The 22,504-nt window shown below is 38.3% G+C and overlaps 1 pseudogene; it reads left to right on the top strand.

The window, feature by feature from the left end:
- Window positions 1-6,405: 6,405 nt before the first annotated feature.
- Window positions 6,406-22,504, top strand: part of LOC143434578 (uncharacterized) — a 365,164-nt pseudogene continuing 349,065 nt past the window's right edge.

Raw genomic sequence — 22,504 nt, 5'->3', positions numbered from 1 at the left:
GGCCTCTTACCCCAACCTTAACCAATTTAAGGGGTATTGGCCAAAGTCAAAACCCACTACAAAGCTCTAAGGTGCTGACATGGAAAGATAAAGAAGGAAATACAGGAAATATACAACCCTATGTTATCTCAGGCCTTCCCATTAATCTCTGGGGCAGAGATCTGCTATCCCAGTTGGGATTGATTATGTGCAGCCCTAATAAAGTAATCACAGCTCAAATGATAAACTCTAGATTTTCCCCAGGGAAAGGATTAGGAAAAAGTGAAGATGGGATTACTCATCCTATTGAGGTTTATGGTAACACTGGAAGACAAGGCTTGGGGTATTTTTGATGAGGGCTACTGATTCACCTGCACCCCTAGGGTGTTGTGCGGATCCCATCACCTGGAAAGGGGACTCGCCTGTCTGGGTTGATCAGTGGTCCCTAACCACAGAAAAATTACAAGCTGCCCAGTTGCTAGTGCAGGAGCAATTAAAGGCAGGACATTTAGAAGAGAGTAACTCTCCCTGGAACACCCCAATATTTGTCATTAGGAAAAAGTCAGGAAAGTGGAGATTGTTTCAAGACCTGAGGGCTGTTAATGCAACCATGGTTAGGATGGGAGCCTTACAACCTGGGATGCCCACACCAGTGTCCATAACTTTAGGTTATTATAAAATAGTTATAGATTTAAAAGACTGTTTTTTTTACTATCCCCTTGCATCCTAATGATAGAAAGCGCTTTGCATTCAGTGATCCTGCTATAAATTTTAGAGAACCTATAAAAAAATATCAATGGAAGGTCTTGCCTCAGGGTATGGCTAAAAGTCCTACCTTGTGCCAAAAGTTTGTGGCTTCTTCCATAGAGTGTGTTAGAAATATGTGGAAGCAAATCTAAATGATTCATTTCATGGATGATATTTTGATAGCTGGAAAAGATGGAAAACAGGTACTCCAGTGCTTTGATGATCTTAGAATAGCTTTACAGACTGCAGGGTTACAAATAGCACCAGAAAAGGTACAATTACAAGATCCATATACTTATTTAGGATTTCAGATTAATGGTCCAAGTATTATTAATAGTAAAGCCACACTGAGGACTGATTCCCTTAAGACACTTAATGATTTTCAAAAACAATTGGGAGACATTAATTGGCTACGACCATATTTGAACTCACGACCAGAGAACTGAAGCCTCTGTTTGATATTCTCAAGGGAGATCCTGACCCTAAGTCTGACAGGGCTCTAACAGAGGAGGGTAGAAAAGCCTTATAGAAGATAGAGAGTGCTATTTCATCCCAATTTGTAACTCATATTAATTATTCTAAGCCTTTATATTTTCTTATTTTTAACACTAAATTAACTCCTACTGCAGTTTTTTGGCAAATTGCACCCATATTATGGCTTCATCTTCCCTCATCTCCTAAGAAGGTTCTTTATCCATACTATGCAGCTGTAGCAGATATGATTATGTTAGGCAGAGATAACAGTCAAAAATATTTTGGAAAAGATCCTGATATCATAGGACAACACTATACAAGGCATCAGGTTGATTGGCTTATGAAGAATTCTGAAGTCTGGCCTATTGCATGTGCTTCATTTGCTGGTCAGATAGATAATCATTATCCACCAGATAAATTGGTTCAGTTTTGTAATCATTATGATTTGTTTTTCCATTTCGTACTGCACATGAACCTATCAAGGAAGTATTGCTGGTTTTCACTGATGGTTCCTCATCAGGAACAGCTGCTTATGCCTTTAAAGATCAAGTAATATCCTTTGCTACATCATCTGTGTCAGCTCAATTGGTTGAATTACATGCTGTTATTGCAATGTTTCAAGCATTTCCAAATCAAACTATTAATATTTATACAGATAGCTCATATATAGCTCAGTCTATCCTTCTGCTAGAAACCGCTGCAACAATAAAGCATTCCTCAGAAGCAGCTGATTTGTTTTTACAGTGCCAACAATTAATTTTGAGGGGAAAGTGTAAATTTTTTATAGGACACCTGAGAGCCCACACTGGGCTACCAGGTCCTCGCTCTGAAGGAAATACCAAGGCAGACCTAGCTACTCGTATAGCTGCAGTGACTTTATCAGATCAGAAATCTAATTTGGATCAGGCCATAAAGGCTCATGAGTTACATCACCTTAATTCTAAAACTTTAAAAGTTATGTTTAAAATTACCAGAGAACAAGCTAGACAAATTGTCAAACAATGGCAATTATGTGTTAAACTTTTACCAGTTCCTCATTTGGGCGTAAATCAAAAAGGATTAATACCAAACAGTATCTGGCAAATGGATGTTACTCATTATACTGAATTTGTCAAGCAAAAATATATACATGTATGTGTAGATACATACAGTGGTTTCATTTATGCAACATTACAAACTGCAGAAGCAAGCAAGCATGTGATTGCTCATATGCTTGCTACAATCACTGTATTGGGTATGCCTAAACAGATAAAAACTGACAATGGCCCAGGTTATACAAGCTCCAGTTTCCACCAATTTTGTGAGAAATTGGGAATACTACATAAAACGGGTATTCCATATAATCCACAGGGCCAAGGTATGGTAGAAAGGACACATCAAACCATTAAATGTCAATTTAAAAAAATTTAAAAAGGGGAATGGTATCCTACCAAGAGATCCCCCAGAAATATCCTTCATCATACACTCTTTATTTTAATTTTTTAAACTTTGAATTCTGAAGGAAAATCTGCTACAGATAGATTCTGGCATCCTGATACCAAAAAGAACTTTGCAATAGTCCTCCGAAAAGACTCATTAACTGGAATGGGCCAGATCCAGTGCTTATCTGGGGAAGAGGTTCTGTTTGCATATATTCCCAAACTGCAGATGCTGCACCTAGGCTGCCAGAGAGACTGATTAAACAAATAAACAACAATAACAAATCCAGGGAGGAGAAACCCCCTGAGAAGCATATATTTTCTTTACAGGAAATATGAAGGAAACATGAAGATGCTTCACAATTGCCTTCAAACTAGAACAGATCAACGAGTAAACCTGACTTGGGAAATTATCAGTGCTGAAGGAGACATCACCACCTACATCTCCAAAGGTGGCTCTATTGGACTCTTGATTCCCTGACTTATGATTTAGTGGGATATATTGTTTAAACCCACTACCACAGTTATTATAGTTGTTTTTTAGGTTTGAGATTGATTGAACAGGGACAGGGATTTCCTTACTTGTTTTGTTAAGATCAAAGCTATGATCAGTTCTGTATTTTTGTGTGTTGCCCTTAAAAAAGAGTGTTGCTTTTATGCTGAATATTCAAGCATTGCTAAGTCTCTTGTCTCTTGGGTTGATGCAGTTCAACAGACTGATGGCTTTTGTACAAATAGATGCTATTCAAATGAAACTCATACAGGCCCACTATTACAGGCTGGAAGTACGGGACTCTGAAACCTCTATCATCAGACTGACGAAGATTAACCCCTAACTTACATGCTAAGCTCGTTAGTCAATGATGGGTAAGAGAACATATGGAGACCCTTGCCCCTAAAAGAAAGGAGGCCTCACCATCCTAAGACAGGAGCTCAACCAATGGCTGTTGAGTATCCAAAGACGGGAAAGAGAGGCTGGGGTCCTTTGTTCCAACCTAGGACAGGCACAGTTTCTGTAAGTTTTCCCAGCCTTCCCATTTGAAAAAATTTTTAAAGTGGGGACCTGTTGGGAGCCGACTTTTAGCAGAAAGCGGCTATCAGCTTTGTAGCCATCTTGAGCCATATACCCTGACATGAGACTTGTAAGGCCCTGTGACTGAATGAAATCTTTGCGAATACTAGCCAAGCATTCTACTGTCTCAGCTTCTATCCTTGATCCTTAATGAATTCTTTTTCCTCTTATTAATCTTCCTTTTCTTGTGTGTGTGTATATGTGTGTGTGTGTGTGTGTGTGTGTGTGTGTGTATACTTGTGTGATGTTTGCCTGTGTTTAGGTGTGCTTGCCTGTTAAAGTATTCCTATTGTCTGAAGTTAATATTAGAATGTCTTTCTCAATTACTTTGTACCTTCTTTAATTTATTAACCTTATTTATCTATTAGTGTATGTTTGGGGACATGCATGTGACATAGCATGTTGCCCCAAAATAGAGTAAAATAAATGAAGATGGCTCTCATCTTCTGACATGCACATTGCATGGATAAACTTATTCTAGCAGGCTTGAGTTACTGAGACACCTCACTGCCAACTGTCTTAGTTTTCTGAGAGGTGTCTCTCTTGGTTTTGGTGAGACTGGGTCACCACAGAGTTTCAGGAAACACTCTTTTAACTACTTCCTATATCTACTGCTGTGATTACAGAAACACACCAATAATTCCTGTGTTTTATTGGGTGCTGAAAATCTGAACTCATGCTATCTCACTTGAGCTCAAAGCACTTCTTCTTCTCAGTCATCTCTTCAGTCTTTATTGAAATTCAATTCAACAATTTTCTACTTAATCAAGCAAAACATCTTGACTTTCTTATAAAATATGAACTTCTACAATATCAATTTACTCAATTTAATTCTGGTCAAACAACCAGGGTCTTTTTTATATTTCCTAAATATACTTAAATTCCTGAACCAACTATTCTTTCTTCTGAGAAGATTCATCTTCTATTTAAGTTTAGTTATAACTTCAATGTTGTAAAATCAATATGGCATATGTTTTTAATAATTTTTTATCACTTATTAATTATAAAGACAGGATCTCATATACCACAGTCAGGCTACTAGACTAAAATCAGCTTTAGAGAGAGCAACCGTCCCAATTTGGGGGGAAACAACATGAAAAATGAGTTGATCTTTTGTTACATATATATTGTGGGACTCATTTCAGCCATTTTACTTTCCTTGCTTGCTTGCTTAGCCCCTGAGAGCTCCCAGGACTTCTAGTTAGTTACCTCTCTTAGTCCTTCTAAGGACTAAGGTTGGTTTCAAATTCCCTTCAGGACCCTCAATCCTTCCACCAACACTTCCATAAATGTCACCAATCCCCATCCAATGTTAATCAGGTGTATGTGTCTGTGTTTCAGTCAGATACTCTCGAGAGCATCTCAGAAGAGAGTTATACTAGGCTTTTGCCTGCAAGACTAGTAGAGTATCACTAGTAATGTCAGGGATTGATTCCTTGCCTATTGGATTGGTTTCTACTTTCTTCATTCCATGTAAGTTAATAATAATATTAAAAACCCCTGTGTCAGACTTTCTGCTAGGGCAGACTGATAACCAGTCTGTGCCCCTTGAGACACCATATCCTGAACGAGCCTATAAGATATGCTCCACTCAAATCATTTGGTAAGAACCTTCTGGAAGTCCCATAGATGCATCTGGGATTCCAGTTTTCTTAGTGTCCCTTACCACCCAACCCCTGCACCCTGCTAAATACCCTTTCCCATTTGTCTGATCCATTCTCCTGAGGCAGAAATAAACACCACGAAATTTGAAAATCTCTTTGTAGAATAGAACTAAATCTTGCATTTCTAAAACTTTTCCCATCTAGGTCATATAGCCACAATATGTGAATATCATAGCAGGATAAAAGAACACATAAAGAAAAAAAAACAAATGGAAAATTCCAACAAAACCTTGAGGCACAATATGACTTCATGTTAGTATTTATTCTAGAGACTGGTGTGAGTCCATTAGTGTGAGTTTTGCAGCATAGTAAAACTTGTCTGCTTCCATTGTCCAGTATGTTCTTTGCAAAAATTAAGTGATATTTGTTGGTAAAGATGCCTTAGTATAACTGTAATCTCAGACTCTTATCAGCCAGAGGACTAACATGGAAGACATTATAGGAGAATGAATTTCAGCTTCCTTCTATGACAGGTGAAAACATTACAAATGGCAAAGAGACAAAAAGACATTTTGACCTTAAACCCAAATTAGCAATGTCACTGTTAAAAAGGACCTGGTAAAATAATATGATGCTGGGTCTTTCTTAAAAACCACAAACTCATAATACTTTAGAACAGGACATGAAAGCCAAAAGAAATATCTCTGCAGAGACAGTGGTGAAGCAGGCATTTATTGCCTTGATTTTCTTGGCCCCAGGTAAGTCTCTTGCTTCCCCAGTATGAGTAATCCCTTCAGCAGTGGCTACTTCAAAGATTCTGGCTGTTATTTAAAAGAGATGTGTCAATTCTGTTTTGACAAAACAGCTCAGGGAAGTGGATGGAAATGAAAATTGAATATTTTTGGTTTCTTCTGCCTGTAGAAGCTTATCACTTCTTCATGTCTTTTCTGGTGCAAGGCATGGGGTGTGGCCTGTATTAATTCCTGTTTCCTACTCTTCAGTTTTACTAGAAAGAGGAAGGATCTGCTACTCTACATTAAGATGGTTTCCGGAAGCTGTAAATTTAATGTTAACTTTACTGAGACTTTCCCTATTGAATGAGAAAGGAACGATGGCTTCTTCTCAGGTAAATGTGTGCATGGTTATGGGACAAGGTGACTGTTCTTAGATGAATATTTCATTTTCAGAACATTCAAACTTTACCTATTCTGACTCAAATGTACATAGCTAGTGTTTCATATGATTCTCAGTATTGCCTTTTTAATAGTTATGTCATTGGTGAGCTAAAAAAAGATGTTCCATTTTACCAGTCTCATTCAATTTTTCAGTATAACTTGTATAAATGATAACATAATTTGAAAATACTTAAAGTTTTCTGATCACAAAAATGTGTTTACATGAGGCTACAGATGAATGTATGTACTAGATTTTAACTTTGAGTCACTTGGGTATTTATTTCTCTGTGACTAAAGGCCCATGTTTCATGAATCATTTATCTGAGGGTCTATTGCAGCCTTCCTACAGCTGCACCCATTTAATAGATTTCTTCATGTAGTCCTAGCCCAATTATAATATTTTAAGTAATTTTTCATTGCATATTGTATTTACATTTCAGATGTTATCACTTTTTACCATTTCTTACCCATTCAGAAACCCTCATTCTAACTTTCTTCCTCCTGTTTCTATGAGGGTGTACCCCACCCATCCACTGAGTCCCAGCTCCCTGCCCTTGAATTCCCCACACTGGGGCATCCAGCTTTCATGGGACTATGGACTGCCACTTCCACCTATGACCTCCCAAGGCCATCCTCTCCTATTATACATCTGGAGGCATGGGTTCTCCCTCCACTCTATGCTCCCAGGTTAGTGGTTTAGACCCTGGGAGCTCTGGTTGGTTGGTATTGTTGCTCGCCCTATAAGGCTGCAAACCGCCTCAGCTCCTTCTGTCTGTTCTTTAACTTCTCCATTGAAAACCCCTTGATCAGTTCAATAGTTATCTGTGAGCATTTGCATCTGTATATGTCAGGCTCTGGCAGAACTCTAAGGAGACACTTATAACAGGCTCCTGTCAGCATGCACTTTCTAACATCCACATCAGCTTCTGCCTTTGGTGACTGCACAAGGGATGTATATCCAGGTGGAGCAGTCTTCAGAAGCACCCTCCTTTACTTTTTATGCCACACTTTGTCTTCATATTTGCTCCATTGAGTATTTTGTTACTCCTTCTAAGAAGGACTGAAGCACTCACACTTTGGTCTTCCTTCTTAATGAGCTTCATGTGGTCTGTGAGTTGTATCTTGGGTATTTCCAGGTTTTATGCTAATATTTGCATATCAGTGGGTGCATACTATGTGTCTTCTTTTCTTATAGGGTTACCTTACCCAGGATGATATTTTCTAGTTCTATCCATTTGCCTGTGAATTACAATTTTATTTTTAGTGAAAATCCAAAAGTGTAATATTGGTACTGCTATGAATACTGTTGTAAATATCTCTGTTTCCTGGAGGCTTCAGTGACCACCATTAGATCATTTAAGTTATCATGACATATGATCCCCAAAAAGTTCACCACAATCAGCATCATTTTTGCTTGACTTTTGGAATTGTTCAGAGAAGAAACAACATTCTTTTTCTCTGATACAATTTATCAAATAGGTATTTTAGTTATTGGTACCAAAAATTGTGTATTTAACTAACATTTCTTTGGCCAATTGACTCAAGGAGATACTGTTACTTTTAATTTCAGGGTCCACTGACCTTCATGGATGTGGCTATAGAATTCTCAAAGGAGGAGTGGCAATGTCTGAATTCTGCTCAGAGGGCTTTGTACAGAGATGTCATGTTAGAGAATTACAATAACCTGATATCTGTGGGTAAGGATATTTTTATTGCATAAAGTTTACTTTGTGGGGATATCTAAAACTCCTATAACTACTTTGGTCTACCATCCAAATTAATTGGACTTTCTCTTCTGTTTTTATAGGTATTGGTTACACTCTGATTTATAGCTTGTATGGTATTTACCTTTATCTTTTATTTATATTTAATGTGCTGATCAATAAATCTTATACCTTTTTTTTATTAGATCTTTCATTTACACTTCAGATGCCATCCGCTTTCCCCATTCCCCCCCTTAGAAAGCCCCTATCCCATGCCCCCTTTTCCTTTTTGCATTTATACATTTTTTAAAAAAATGTTAATCATAGGCTTTATAAGTTTGGTATTGTTCAATCAGAGGTGTAACCCACTACCCAACCTAGATATATCTACTATCTTTGACTGGTGGAGATTCATGAACATCTGCTTCCCTGTCTCCCCCCTCTATTTCTCTTTCATCACCTAGCTTCTCCTCTCCTTCTTCTTCTCCTCTTCTTACTCCTTTTCTTCCTCTCAGTACTCCTCCCACCTTAGCTCCTTCTACACATCACCCTTCCTGTTAAAAGGAAACTTTTCTCTCAAAATACAATTAGACCATAATTATGCCAATTTGTACCAGTGAGGTACAAGATAGTCCTAATACCCAGTCCATCCTTTTGTTGACCTACCAGCACCTCTGTCATCTCTCCTAACTAAAACATTTAGTTCTGAACCTGGCTTTAGGATGAATGTCAGCTGATGACCATACACTCAGATCTTTTCTCTCAAGGTAAATAGCTATAAGTTTTCAACCCCGTCAGAAATCCAGAATGACTGAGTTGACTTTAATTGTGGGAAGCACAAAGCATAGCTTCTAAAACTTAGCCAATTTATAGAGACCTCTGAACACCTGGACACTCCCCCTACTTCAAAACGTTGGAGCATCTGTTCTTCTGCCTTCTGGCCCAGGATCATCTGACAGACCTTAGTGCTGCAGAATTATTAAGGGCTGATTACTCTGTCTAGGCAGATATAATCAGTCGACTATTCTGCAAGTGTGTCCTTTTCTGGACAGTAATTTGTCTGTAGAAGGAAAGTGGCAATTCTTGCCTAGTGGCTGTCTCACCACAACTGGAGTAACTCCAAGGATGCTCAATTTCTTCTTAGAATTTAACATAGGAAGCTGTCCGGAGCAGACAGGTCTCTAATGAAAATGAACATTAATACTGAAATGTTTGTCATGTCAATTCTAAGGATTTCTGATGTTTTGAAAACCAGCTATCCATGTAAGGTAATCTGGACTGTTGCCTGTTAACTCCACTCAGCTATTTCTAAATAAAACATAGAGAACACCCTTATAATAAACTCCAAGTCATGAATTTGCTATAGTCCCTTAACTCACAGGCTGACCATCTCAAATCAGTTAAAAAAGTTGAAGAAGGACTGGGTCTAAGCTTTGTATTCCTAAATGTGTTATACTGGTACAATGCCTATGAGAGTAACAATATTCATCTCACTCTTATATCACTAAGAAGCTCATGCCAATGAAAACCTTAAAATTTGTAAACAAAGTAAATTGGTGCAATTTAAGAATTTATATCTTCATCTTGATATTAATTATACAGATTTCTACTAATAGGTTATGGCTATGCAATAAACCCTAGCTAATCCTCTCTATTCCGACAAAACCACTACTTTTCCCTAGAGAGACAGCCCAACATTTACCACCTTAGTCCCCATGCCCAGGGAATAGGGGCGCTGACTCATCATTAGCTTCTTCAAGCTGATTATGGGTGTTGAGATATTAGAAGAGGAGTGGGGGGGAGAGCAAATTGACAATCCTCTGATGCTGTGTCTTCGCTGCCTCCAGAAGGAATTCACGGACCTCAGAGGTTTGAGCAGGTCTGCCCAGCTTGCTTGTTGAGTAGATACACCAAGGCTGATCATTCTGCAATATACAATTCTCAAAACAAATTTTAGTATCAAGATAGTTTTTTTTTTTGTTTTTTTTTTTAGAAGAGGGCTGACATTTTATTAAGAATGTTGGTTCTAACCGCTTTTCTATTTTTCCCCTCTTTTATTAGATATAATATTTACATTTCAAATTTTATCCCCTTACCATATTTCCCCCACCACCCAGGAACCCCTTATCCCATCCCCCCTCCTCCTGCCTCTATGAAGGTGTTTACCCACCTACCCCCAGCCTCCCTCCCCACCCTCAGATCCCCCCCCTCAGTGCTCAGCCTTCAGGGTACTAATTATCTTGTCTCCCACCTATGCCCAACAGGGCCATCCTCCCCTACATATACAGCTGGAGTCATGTGTCTCTCCCTATGTGCTCCTAGGCTAGTTGTTTAGACCCTGGGGAGCTCTGACTGGTTGGTATTGTTGCTTTCTTCACGGGGCCACCAGCCCTTATGGTTCACGGTTCCTTCAATTTACTCTCTAACTCCTCCATTGGGAACTTTGATCAGATTAATGGATAGCTGTGGGTATCTGTCTCTAGGTATGTCCGACTCTGAGAGACCTCTAAGGAGACAGCCTTATCCGGCTGCTGTCAGCTTTCCCATCCTGACATCCCTATCAGTGTCTATTTTTGGTGACTGCCTATGGAATAAATACCCAGACACAATGGTCTCCCTACGACCCCTCCTTCAGATTCTGACCCACACTTTGTCTCCATATTTGCTCCCTTGGTTATTTAGTTACTCCTCCTAAGAAAGACCTAGGCATCCTCACTTGTTCTTTCTTCTTCATGAGCTTCATGTCGTCTGGTAGTTGAATCTTTGTTGTTTCAAATTTTTTGGGCTAATCTCCGCTTATCAGTGAGTAAATACCAAGTGTGTTCTTTTGTGATTGGGTTACCTCACTCAGGATGATATTTTCTAGTTCCATCCATTTACCTAAGAATTTCTCGAATTCATTATTTTTAATAGCTGAGTAATATTCCATTGTGTAAATGTACCACATTTTTTGTATCCATTCCTCTGTTGAAGGGCATCTGGGTTCTTTCCAGCTTCTGGCTATTATAAATAGGGCTGCTATGAACATAGTGGAGCATATGTGTTTGTTATTTGTTGGGGCATTTTCTGGCTATATACCCAGAAGTGGTATAGCTGAGTCCTCAGGTAGTGCTATGTCCAATTTTCTGAGGAACCGCCAGACTGACTTCCAAAGTGGTTGTACCAGCTTGCAACCCCACCAACAATGCAGGAGTGTTCCTCTTTCTTCACATCCTTGCCAGCATCTACTATCTCCTGAGTTTTTGATCTTAGCCATTCTGACTGGTGTGAGGTGGTATCTCAGTGTTGTTTTGATTTGCATTTCCCTGATGACTAAGGATGTTGAGCATTTCTTAAGGTGCTTCTCGGCCATTCGAGTTTCCTCAGTTGAGAATTCTTTGTTTAGCTCTGTACCCCATTTTTTAATGGGGTTATTTTGTTGTTTGGCATCTAATTTCTTGAGTTCTTTGTAAATATTCGATATTAGCCCCCTATCAGATGTAGGATTGGTAATGATCTTTTCCCAATCTGTTGGTTGCCGTTTTGTCTTGTTGACAGTGTCCTTTGCCTTACAGAAGCTTTGCAATTTGATGAGGTCCCATTTGTCGATTCTTGATCTTAGAGCATAAGCCATTGGTGTTCTGTTCAGGAACTTTTCCCCTGTGCCTAGGTATTCGAGGGTCTTCCCCAACTTCTCTTCTAATATTTTCAGTGTACCTGGCTTTATGTGAAGGTCCTTTATCCACTTGGAGTTGAGCTTTGTGCAAGGGGATAAGAATGGATTAATTTGCATTCTTCTACATGTTGACCTCCAGTTGAGCCAGCACCACTTGTTGAAAATGCTGTCCTTTTTCCACTGGATGAATTTAGCTCCCTTGTCAAATATCAAGTGACCATAGGTATGCAGGTTCATTTCTGGGTCTTCAATTCTGTTCCATTGATCGTCCTTTCTGTCTCTGTACCAATACCAAGCAGTTTTTATCACTACTGCTCTGTAGTACAGTTTGAGGTCCGGAATGGTGATTCCCCCAGAGGTTCTTTTATTGTTGAGAATAGTTCTCGCTATCCTAGGTTTTTTGTTATTCCAAATGAATTTGTAAATTGCTCTTTCTATCTCTATGAAGAATTGATTTGGAATTTTGATGGGTATTGCATTGAATCTATAGATTGCTTTTGGCAGGATAGCCATTTTTACTAAATTAATCCTGCCAATCCAGGAGCATGGGAGATCTTTCCATCTTCTGAGATCTTCTTCAATTTCTTTCTTCAGAGACTTGAAGTTCTTGTCATACAGATCTTTCACTTGCTTTGTTAGATTCACTCCAAGATAATTTATTTTATTCGTGGCTATTGTGAAGGGTGTCATTTCCCTGATTTCTTTCTCTGCCTGTTTATCCTTTGAGTATAGGAAGGCTACTGATTTGTTTGAGTTGATTTTATATCCAGCCACATTGCTAAAGTTGTTTATCAGGTTTAGGAGTTCTCTGGTGGAGGTTTTAGGTTCACTTAAGTATACTATCATATCATCTGCAAATAGTGAAATTTTGACTTCTTCCTTTCCTATCTGTATCCCTTTGACTTCCTTTTGTTGTCTAATTGCTCTAGCTAAGACTTCCAGTACTATATTGAATAGGTAAGGTGAGAGTGGGCAGCCTTGCCTAGTCCCTGATCTTAGTGGGATTGCTTCAAGTTTCTCTCCATTTAGTTTGATGTTGGCTACTGGCTTGCTGTATATTGCTTTTACTATGTTTAGATATGGGCCTTGTATTCCTGATCTTTCCAAGACTTTTAACATGAAGGGATGTTGAATTTTGTCAAATGCTTTCTCAGCATCTAGTGATATGACCATGTGGTTTTTCTCTTTGAGTTTATTTATGTAGTGGATTACATTGATGGATTTCCGAATATTGAACCATCCCTGCATTCCTGGGATAAAGCCTACTTGATCTTGATGGATAATTGTTTTGATGTGATGTTGGATTCGGTTTGCGAGAATTTTATTGAGTATTTTTGCATCAATATTCATAAGAGAGATTGGTCTGTAGTTCTCTTTCTTTGTTGGGTCTTTCTGTGGTTTAGGTATGAGTGTAATGGTAGCTTCATAGAATGAATTGGGTAGTGTTCCTTCTGTTTCTATTCGATGGAATAACTTGAAGAGGATTGGTATTAGGTCTTCCTTGAAGGTCTGGAAGAATTCTGCACTGAAACCATCTGGCCCCGGACATTTTTTGGTGGGAAGATTTTTAATGACTGTGTCTATTTCTTTAGGTGTTATGGGACTGTTTAGGTGGTTTATCTGCTCCTCGTTTAACTTTGGTACCTGGTATCTATCTAGAAAATTGTCCATTTCTTCCAGATTTTCCAATTTTGTTGAGTATAGGCCTTTGTAGTAGGATCTGATAATTTTTTTAATTTCCTCTGTTTCTGTTGTTATGTCTCCCTTTTCAGTTCTGATTTTATTAATTTGAATGCTGTCTCTGCGCCCTTTGGTTAATCTGGCTAAGGGTTTGTCTATCTTGTTGATTTTCTCAAAAAACCAGCTCCTGGTTTTGTTGATATTTTGTATAGTTCTTTTTATTTCGACTTGGTTGATTTCAGCCCTGAGTTTGATTATTTCCTGCCGTCTACTCCTCTTGGGTATACTAGCTTCTTTTTGTTCTAATGCTTTCAGGTTTGCTGTCAAGTTGTTGATGTATGCTCTTTCCACTTTCTTTTTGTGAACACTTAGAGCTATGATTTTTCCCCTTAGTACTGCTTTCAATGAGTCCCACATGTTTTGATATGATGTGTCCTCATTTTCATTTAATTCTAAAAAGTCTTTAATTTCTTTCTTAATTTCTTCCTTGACCAAGTTATCATTGAGTAGAGCATTGTTCAGTTGCCAAGTGTATGTCGGTTTTCTGATGTTTTTGTCCATGTCAAAGACAAGTCTTAATCCATGGTGGTCTGATAAGTCGCTGGGGATTATTTCAATCTTTTTGTATCTGTTGAGGCCTGTTTTGTGACCAATTATATGGTCTATTTTCGAGAAGGTACCATGAGGCGCTGAGAAGAAGGTGTATTCTTTTGTTTTAGGATGAAATGTTCTATAGATGTCAGTTAAGTCCAATTGGTTCATAACTTCTGTTAGTTTCATTGTGTCTCGATTTAGTTTCTGTTTCCATGATCTGTCCATAGCTGAGAGTGGGGTGTTGAAATCTCCCACTATTATTGTGTAGGGTGCAATGTATGCTTTAAGTTTTAGTAAAGTGTCTTTTATGTATGTGGGTGCCCTTACATTTGGGGCATAGATGTTGAGAATTGCAAGTTCCTCTTGGTACATTTTTCCTTTCATGAATATGAAGTGTCCTTCTTTATCTTTTTTGATTACTTCTGGTTGAAAACTGATTTTATTTGATATTAGAATCGCTACTCCAGCTTGTTTCTTGGGACCATTTGCTTGGAAGATTGTTTTCCAACCTTTTACTCTGAGGTAGTGTCTGTCCTTTCCACAGAGGTGCGTTTCCTGAATGCAGCAAAATGTTGGGTCCTGTTTACGTATCCAGTCTGATAGTCTATGTCTTTTTACTGGAGAATTGAGTCCATTGATATTAAGAGATATTAAGGAAAAATGAGTGTTGTTTCCTGTTATTTTTGTTATTGGCATTGGAGATATGTTTGTGTAGCTACCTTCTTTTACGGTTTTTGGAAGATTACTTTCCTGCTTTTTCTAGGTTGTAGTTTCCCTCCTTGTGATGGAGTTTTCCACCAATTATCCTTTGAAGTGCTGGGTTTGTGTTGAGATACTGTGTAAATTTGGATTTGTCATGGAATATTTTGGTTTCTCCATCAATAATGATTGACAGTTTTGCTGGGTATAGTAGTCTGGGCTGACATTTATGTTCCTTTAGGGTCTGTATGATATCGGTCCAGGATCTTCTGGCTTTTATGGTCTCTGGTGAGAAGTCTGATGTAATTCTTATAGGTCTGCCTTTATATGTTACTTTGCCTTTTTCCCTTACTGCTTTTAGTATTTTTTCTTTGTTTTGTACATTTGATGTTTTGACTATTATGTGGCGGGAAGTATTTCTTTTCTGGTCTAAACTATTTGGAGTTCTGTAGGCTTCTTGTATATTTATGGACATCTCTTTCTTTAGGTTAGGGAAGTTTTCCTCTATAATTTTGTTGAGGATATTTACTGGTCCTTTAAGTTGGGAGTCTTCCCCCTCATCTATTCCTATTATCCTTAGGTTTGGCCTTCTCATTGTGTCTTGGATTTTTTGTACATTTTGGGTTAGTAGCTTTTTGTATTTTGCATTTTCTTTGACAGTTGTGTCAATGTTTTCCATGGTATCTTCTGCACATGAGATTCTCTCTTCCATCTCTTGTATTCTGTTGGTAATACTTGTGTCTATGACTCCTGATCGTTTTTTTAAGTTTTCTATCTCCAGGGTGTTCTCCCTTTGTGATTTCTTTATTGTTTCTACTTCCATTTTTAGGTCCTGCATGGTTTTGTTTAATTCCTTCTCCTGTTTGGTTGCATTTTCTTGCAATTCCTTAAGGGATTTTTGTGTTTCCTCTCTAAGGGTTTCTATCTGTTCTTTGAGAGTGTTATTTATGTCTTTCTTAAAGTCCTCTATCATCATCATGAGAAGTGATTTTAATTCTGAATCCTGCTTTTCTGGTGTGATGGGGTGTTCAGGGCTTGCTATGATGGGGGAACTGGGTTCTGATGTTGCCATGTAACTTTGATTTCTGTTGCTTACGTTCTTGCCCCTGCCTTTTGCCATCTGGTTAATTTTAGTGCTACCTGTACTTCTGTCTCTGATTGAAGCCTGTCTTTCCAGTTGTCTCACTTGTGTTTGGTCTTCTAGGAGTCCAGATGTCTTTGTGATTTTTTCCAGCTGCCCTGATTACAGTGGTATCTCTAGCATGCCTCAGGATATGGTGCCTCCTATGTAGCAGTCCAGCTAGATGTCTGCTGTTCTGGGTGCAGTGTCTCCTCTTGGATATCTCAGGGTATGTTGTCTGACACTCTGAGTTCAGTTGTTCCTCTGTGGCTCTGGGTTGAGTGGACCTTCCAGTATGTCTCAGGCGGTGACCGGGGTCCACACAACTGCAGACCTGGTAGAGGTCTGGTCTGGGACTCAGACCAGGGAGATGGGCAGAAAAGGGGTGCTGGCCGGCAGGGGCGCGGGGGAAGGGGGACGGGGAGGGGTATCTGCTGGGTTCTGAGCACTCAGGGCGCCCAGCTATGAGCTCAGGGTAGTATGTGGGTTTTCCTACCTAAAGCTGGTTGTAGGATCTGTGGATCCCCCCGAATATGTCTGGCGGAATCCGGGGTGCACTCACCCGCAGGCCTCAGACTGGAGGAGGGGCGAGCGGCAGAGGGGAGGCGTGCTAGCGCTGGCTATGGGTTCTATGGATCCCCCAGAATGTCTGGCGGATTCCTGGGTACACTCACCCGCAGGCCTCAGACTGGAGGAGCGGCGAGCGGTGGAAGGGGCGTGCTAGCACTGGCTATGGGTTCTATGGATCCCCCAGAATGTGTCTGGGGGACATCTGGGTGCACTCACCCGCAGGCCTCAGACTGGAGGAGGGTAATCTTATACCTTTTAAAAAGGTTGTCTGTTGCTTTTATAAGTGAATGTACTTTGACTCCCACAGTTTTCTTTTTTGGATGTGTTAATTTTACAATGAAATTCAGAATTTCAGAAAGGATTCAGTCTGAAGATTTTCAAAAACTTTGGAAAGAAGTGACTCTAAAAGGTCATTCATTTCTATTTTATTCTTTCCCTCTCACCTACATGTCACAATGCTGTGCTAGTACATGGGTATATTCAATGATATATGTTTATGCTCTCTTGGCTGTAGAGGTATTGCTGTTTCAGAACCAGATGTAATCCTTTGTCTTGATCAAAACAAAGAACCATGGATTGTTTGTAGAGAGGATACAGAAGGAAGAGAACCAGGTAATCTGAAGTGAAATAATATGTCATGTGATGATTGTAAACCCAAGAGAAATCTAGACCTGACATATGCCTGGAGATGCGCTAGAATAGAAATCATTCCTAAAAGTTTATTTCAGAATAATGAACCAAAAAAAGAGCATAAACATGAAATCTATATATTTTTGCCTCTTTTTAACTGAATCTTAATTTTTTGAAATATACTATGTTATAACTATTTTAAAAAGGAGCCGACTATTTTACATTTTAAGTTCTGTCATTTTTTTTCTGTTACATATAAATGATCAGTAATGATCACTTATGTTTGAGTGAGTTATTGATGTATTCCTCTTTTAATAGTTTTATAGAGTATGTTTTGTTCTTATTTTTCTCTCTTTCAACTTCTTGCATACCATCTCCTCTCTCTACACTAATTTAATCTCATTATTTCTCTGATCATTCTGTCCCTCTATCTCTGACTCTGCTTGTGTCTTTGTTACTTACTCTCTTTCTTTCTTTTTTTCTCCGAAGAAAAAAATATATTAGAAATCAAAAATGTGTATAAATATGGAGTCTGATTTGTTCTGGCAACTTTTCCTGAACTGAAGGCATGCTCATTCATTGTATAAAACTTATTTTTCCTCTCTAAGAGTAGTTTAGAGATTTCCTTATCTTGGATGACATTTTCTACCTCTGCTGGTATTTAGTCTCCCTTTTACTGCTCTTGTGAACACTCTCTTATTCTCAATGACTTTACAAGGGCATTGGTCTTGTTGTGGCTAAAAACATGCAGTTTATTTAGCATCATTCACCAAATGTATCCTTTAAAATCCTTCTGTCTCATCTTCTGCATAGGTCTCTGAGCCTTGATAGGAGGATGTGATAAGGAAAATTTACATAAGACTAAAAACTCCAAAGTCTCTCAGTTACTGTCCTTTGTTGATATACATATTAAGCTTCTTCATTGAAGTCTGAGTGACACACAGATCTAATGGAAAAGAAGTATAACTTTAGAAGTCATGTTATTGCTGTTTTTTATTGTAGTAACAATAGGAGCTTGTTTATGAATTTAAGGATTGCTCTTTCTATCTCTCTGAAGTATGGAGTTGAAATATTGATGGAGATTGCATTGAACCTATAGATTATTGTTTGGTAAGATGGCCATTGTTACTAGGTTAATCCTCCCAATGAGCATGGTTGATCAGTCCATCTTCTGAGGTCATCTTTGATTTCTTTCTTCAGAGACTTGAAGTTCTTTCCATACAGATCTTTCACTTGCTTGGTTTTGTTGATATCAAGATATTTCATATTATATGTGACTCTTGTGGATTGTGTCCTTTTCCTAATTTCTTTTTCAGATCATTTACCCTTTAAGTAGAAAAAGTCTAGTGATTTGTTGGAGTAAATTTTATATTCAGCCACTTTGCTGAATTTATTTAAACATTTAGGGACAATTATGTATACTATTTAAAAACTCAGGATAGGAAAAACAATTTTCAACAATAAAATAACTTGCTATGGGCATAGCCAGTCAGGGGTCCCACACCTGGGGAGAACCAGGAAACCAGTAACAGGAGGGCAGAGATTCAACAAGTGACAAACAAACACAAACGAAATAAGGTGTTGAATCTGAGTGTAATTCATATGTGCAAGCATCAGACTTCTAAACAGAAAAGAACAAAGTTAATCATTGCACAATAAGTAAGATCAGCTGGGCCACACATGGCCAGTTTAAACATCAGACAGGAAATAACTTTTCATAAGGCCCATGAGGCATCAGATGGTGGTTTTCCAAAGATGTTATCAGTATTGTCTGAGGTCAGTATATTTTTAGATTCTGCTGTCTAACAACCCAGACAGGTCTTGAGAGGCACTATCCCAGTGTTTTGCAATCTGTTGTCTAATTAACCAACATCCAGCCTTTGAATAGTGTCCCTAAATGCTTTCTTATTATAGACTTAAAAGAAGGTACCAGGGTGACTATGCCCCAGTGACTCTCTCTAGCCAATTCAAAGTTTGTTAAGAACCTCGGCTCCATTAACCTCTACCAAATTGTTTGCCTTGTCCACCATAGACTCCTGCATATGATATTGAAACAGCTGTTGTAATTTTGTAAGATAGCCCTAAATACTGGGGACAATTTTTCTATATAATTAATCTAATTCTTCATTCCAAAAGTCGAATTAAAAACACCTTGCTATGAATTTACTAAAGCCACTTACGTGGCCAAATCTGGAGTATCGAACGTAATAGATGTTTCAATCATACCCTGTTCTCCAAACTAAATATTTCCAAGAAAAGATTAGTAATTCAAAAATATGGCACAGAAACCTCCCCCAGTAATAGCAAAACCAAATCTGGAACACATCCTTTTCAGGGGCTGCCAGGGCTCTCTAGGAGACAGGCTTCCTTGAAGCACTCACCTCAGGAGTCAGCATCCAAGATTTTACTCTTGTCACACAGACTTCACTGGAGGTGTGGTGGCAATAACTTCTGGGGGAATCACCTTCCCTGAACTCAAGCTGTAAGTCAGAGCAATAGTGATGAATTCCACATGGTGGCTGTACAATTAGATAGGTCAATTGAATAGAAACGAAGACCCAGAAATGAATGAACACATTTATGTTCACTTAATCTTTGACAAGAAGCCAAAACTATCCAGTGGAAAAAAGACAGCATTTTAAACACATGGTGTAATTTCAACTGTCAGTTGCATGTAGAATACAAGTTGATCCATTCTTATCTCCACTAAATAACTGTATTCTTGTTCCTAACTAGCTGCTTAATCTTCGTAGACATTCTAACTGCACAGCACATAACCAACTTTTAAAAGCTAACTAAGCATTTGCAAGAAAACCTGCATTGACAGTTTTCTTGCAGTTCCTCATTCAAATTTAGTGTCTCCAGCTCCATCAATTTTTAAAAATTTTTTCATAAAACATAAAATAATGTTGTATATAAAACTTATAAATATTAAATACAAAAGTAATAGATTGTTTTAAGCAACAACAATCCTCTAATATAAGAGAATTTTTTTACTCATCCAGTCACAAGTAAATAAAGTTCATTGCTAGATGGACTCAAGGCACAGGTTTATTAGACCATCAATTTAAAACTAATGACAAGTTTCTTCAATTCTTTCTTTCATGTAAAAGCCCAGGATACTTTTTATGATGTCTTTTTTTGTTTTAAGAACCCACTATAAAGTTCATTTTTATTGGATATTTTATTTATATTTCAGATGTTATCCTTTTTCTACATTTCTCCCACCCAGAAACCCACTATCACATCCCCCCAAAATTCAGTAAAAATTAATTAAAAAAAAACAAACAGAAACCCCAAAAGCTTCATAAAGGAACGATGACCAATGTTATCATATATTTATGTCATATATGTTATATAAATATATTATATATAGTTATACATTTTTTAAAAAATTATTGGATATTATACTTACATTTCAGATTTTATCCCCTTACCCCAATCCCCGCAACACCAAGGAACGCCCTATCCCATCTCCCCTTCTCGTGCTTCTATAAGGATGTGTCCCTACCTGCCCCCCCATTCCCACCTCCCCACCCTCAAATTCCCCACCTATTTGGTGTTCAGCATTCATGGGACCAAGGATCTCCTCTCCCACCTATGAACAACAAGGCCATCTTCCCCTAGACATACAGATGGAGTCATGGGTCCCTCCCTATGTCCTCCCAGGCTGGTGGTTTAGACACCAGGGAGCTATGGTTGGTTGGTATTGTTGCTCTACTCATGGGGCCACAAACCCTTTCAACTCCTTCAGTCTGCTCTCTATCTCCTCCATTGGGAACACCTTGATCAGATCAATTGTTAGCTGTGAATATATACATCTGAATATGTCAAAATCTGGTAGACCTCTAAGGAGACAGCTATATCAGGCTTCTGTCAGCATGTCCTTCCTGACATCCACATCAGCATCTACCTTTGGTGACTGTACATGGGATGTATACACAGGTGGAATGGTCTGAAGATGGCCCCTCCTTCAGTTTCTGTCCCACCCTTTGTCTTCATATTTGCTCCCTTGAGTATTTTGTTACTTTTTCTAAGTAGGACCGAAACATCCACACTCGGTCTTCCTTCTTCATGAGCTTCATGTGGTCTATGAGTTGAATCTTGGCTATGTAAAGCTTTTGGGCTAATATCTACTTATCAGTGAGTAAATACCATGTGTGGTTTTTTTTGTGATTGGGTTAACTCACTCAAAATGATATTTTCTATTTCCATCCATTTACCTAAGTATTTCTCAAATTCATTGATTTTAATAGCTGAGTAATACTCCATTGTGTAAATATACCACATTTTTTGTATCCATTCCTCTTGAAGGACATGTGGGTTCTTTCCAGCTTCTGGCTATTATAAATAAGGCTGCTATGAACATAGTGGAACATATGTCCTTGTTTTATGTTGGAGCATAAGGCATTGGTGCTCTGCTTAGGAACTTTTTTCCTGTGCCTAGGTATTCAAGGGTCTTCTCTACCTTCTCTTCTAGTAGTTTCAGTGTATCTGGTTTTATATGAAGGTCCTTTATCCACTTGAACTTGAGCTTTGTACAAGCTTTAAGTTTGTCTCAATTTAGTGTGATGTTGGCTACTGGCTTGCTGTATTTTGTTTTTACTATGTTTAAGTATGGGCCTTGAATTTCTGATCTTTCCAAGACTTTTAACCAGAAGGGATGTTGAATTTTGTCAAATGCTTTCTCAGCATCTAGTGAGATGATCATATGGTTTTTTCCTTTGAGTTTTTTTTTTTTTATAGTGGATTACATTGATTGATTTCTGAATATTGAACCATCCCTGCATTTTTGGGATAAAGCCTACTTGATCATGATGGATGGTTGTTTGGATGTGTTCTTGGATTCTGTTTGTTAGAATTTTATTGAGTATTTTTGCATCAATATTCCTAAGAGAGATTGGTCTGAAGTTTTCTTTCTTCGTTGGATCTTTCGTGAGGTTTAAGTGTGAGCGTAATTGTAAGGAATTGGGTAGTGTTCCTTCTGTTTCTATTCTGTGGAATAGTTTGAATAGAATTGGTATTAGGACTTTTTTGAAGGTCTGATAGAATTCTGCACTAAAACCATGTGGTCCTGTACTTTTTTTTTTTTTTTTGTTGGGAGACTTTTAATGACTGTATCTATTTCTTTGGAGATTATGGGACTCTTTAGATGGTTTATGTGCTCCTGATTTAATTTTGGTACCTGGTATCTGTCTAGAAAATTGTCCATTTCATCCAGATTTTCCAGTTTTGTTTAGAATATGTCTCTGTAGTAAATTCTGATTTTTTTTAACTTTCTCAGTTTCTGTTGTATGTCTTTGTTTTCAGTTCTGATTTTATTAATTCGGATACTGTCTCTGTGCCCTCTGGTTAATCTGTCTATCTTGTAGATTTTCTCAAAG

Source organism: Arvicanthis niloticus, chromosome 16 (assembly GCF_011762505.2).
Source record: "Arvicanthis niloticus isolate mArvNil1 chromosome 16, mArvNil1.pat.X, whole genome shotgun sequence".
NCBI lineage: Eukaryota > Metazoa > Chordata > Mammalia > Rodentia > Muridae > Arvicanthis > Arvicanthis niloticus.
Note: the sequence above shows the minus strand (reverse complement) of the source record. Positions and strands in the feature narration are given on the sequence as shown.